Source organism: Vipera ursinii (assembly GCF_947247035.1).
Source record: "Vipera ursinii genome assembly, chromosome: 13".
Taxonomy (NCBI): Eukaryota; Metazoa; Chordata; class Lepidosauria; order Squamata; family Viperidae; genus Vipera; species Vipera ursinii.
Genome location: NC_139526.1, coordinates 14,842,071 through 14,844,478, shown reverse-complemented (window position 1 = coordinate 14,844,478; position 2,408 = coordinate 14,842,071).

Sequence of the window (2,408 nt, the reverse complement as noted above, 5' to 3'; positions counted from 1 at the left end):
GCAGGCACCGCCGCGCTCGCCTCACCCGGAAGCGAAAGTGAGGCGTCTTTTTCTCTCACAGTCTCTCTCTCTCTCTCTCTCTCACAGCGGGCACCAGACGGGGCGGGGCTTCTGTGGAGGCGTCGCCGTCGCCAGGACAGCTTGGGGGGGCGGGGCGGGGCTTGAAGGGCGTGACGGGTGGGCGGGAAGGGGCGTGGCTTGGCAGCTGCCGGGTGGGAGGAAAAAAAAAAGGTGCCTCGTGCTGGATTTGGGCGCCATTAATTAATTTATTTATTTATTTTATTTATTGATTACGTTTTTATACCGCCCTTCTCCCGAAGGACTCAGGGCGGTGTACAGGGCAATAAATACAAAAACAGGAGACAAAAGTTAAAAGCGAATGAAATAAATGCCCAAGGTTAAAACAATAATTAAAAAGGTAAAGTTTCCCCCGCACATGCGTGCTAGTCGTTTCCGACTCTAGGGGCCGGTGCTCATCTCCGTTTCAAAGCCGAAGAGCCAGCGCTTGTCCGAGGACGTCTCCGTGGTCATGTGGCCGGCATGACTAGACGCCAAAGGCACACGGAACGCTGTTACCTTCCCACCGTAGCGGTCCCTATTTTTGTACTTGCATTTTTACGTGCTTTCGAACTGCTAGGTTGGCAGAAGCTGGGACGAGTAACAGGCGCTCACTCTGCTACGCGGCACTCGGGATTTGATCCACCAAACTGCCGACCTTCTGATCGACAAGCTCAGTGTCCTAACCCACTGAGCCACCGCGTCCCTAAACAATAATTAAGATGTATTAAAACCCCAACCCTAACCCAATAATAATAATAATAATAATAATACATAATAATACATAGAATGAAGGCTACTGCTAAGCTTGTAAGCCGCCATGAGTCTTCGGAGAAGGGCGGGATATAAATGGAATTAAAATAAAAATAATAAACCTTTATTGTCAAAGTACAATATGTGTACATTGAGATTAGCAGGAGAGAAGAGGTCGAAATCGGCCTTCCTTGTTGGATGTGACAGGGGGGGGGGGGAAACCCATGCAAAATGACAGGGAAAAAAAACGAGCCTTCACAATATTATTTTTAATTTTATTTCTTTGGGACTTGGTGGAGCAGTGGGCTAATGCCTCCTTAAGTAACACCAGCTGCCTGCAATTAGTGCAGGTTCGAGTCCCACCAGGCTCAAGGTTGACTCAGCCTTCCATCCTTAGGTAAATGTAGGTAAAATGAGGACCCAGATTGTTGGGGGCAATTAAGCTGACTTTGTAATAATGCCGCTTGGGGGGGGGGAGCGAAAGCCCTAATAAGCAGGCACATACATAGAATGAAGGCTACTGCTAAGCACATTGGTTTGTGCTTCTTAGATTGTAAGCCGCCCTGAGTCTTCGGAGAAGGGCGGGATATAAATGGGATTTTAAAAAAAAACCTTGCCCACCTAGCTCAAAGGACTTTTGGTGGAATTAGATAACGATTCAACTAAAAGAAAAATGAAGATGTAGTTGCAAAAATAAGGGGGTTGGAGTTGAAGACCTCCAAATAACAATTCTTCCCAGACCTTGCTATTTAAATCCTTAGCAGATTTCTGCTATTTTTTTTTTACACACACACACACACACACACACACACACACACAAAAAAACTGGCACTTACCAACAGGAGTTGGATAACACAATTACCAACAATTAACGCAACTTGGGTCCAGGCTTCGAAGAAGAGATAATTTCCTGGAATTCTAACTAGTTCTCCCCACTTACTTTTAAAAATTCCAAACTTCTTTTTATTTATTTATTTTGCTTGTTGACTAGGCAAAGTCATTTATAAAACACCGTGTGTAAAATGTGTCTTGGGTGCGTGGTTCCTAAAGAGTTATCACGTTCTAAATGTTTTGCTTTGGCAATGCTAAACAGCTCTTCCACAAGAGACCCCACAAGGTACGATTAATTTGCATCCAGTAGTATCAGATGTTTGACCGATAAGTAGTATATTAGACTGCCAACTCTTAATTCGAAAGCCACAGACTTCTAGAAAATTCTAGATATATGTATAAAACCATAGCAACACCCCTTCCTTTCGAGAGTTGTCTTGATAGGACATACCCGTAACACTGTTGTTGCCCTAAATTGCCATTGACATTTACATAATGGATGGTCGATCTGCTGTATTTTTAGATCCATCTGTGCAAATTACAGAGTCTCTGAGAAAGTACTTAACTCCAGCGTTTATTCAAAACCCTTGAAAACGACCTTTAGGACATTATCTCCATGGCTTGATGTGCAAAATCTATCACGCTATTGTAGAGCCTCATTTTAAGGAAAAAAATATACCGGAAAGTTTTTTTTCCCCCTCAGAGGCAGAGTTTATGCGTTGTTTACAACAGGACCGCATTAATTCATGGCATTCAGTCAAGATCTG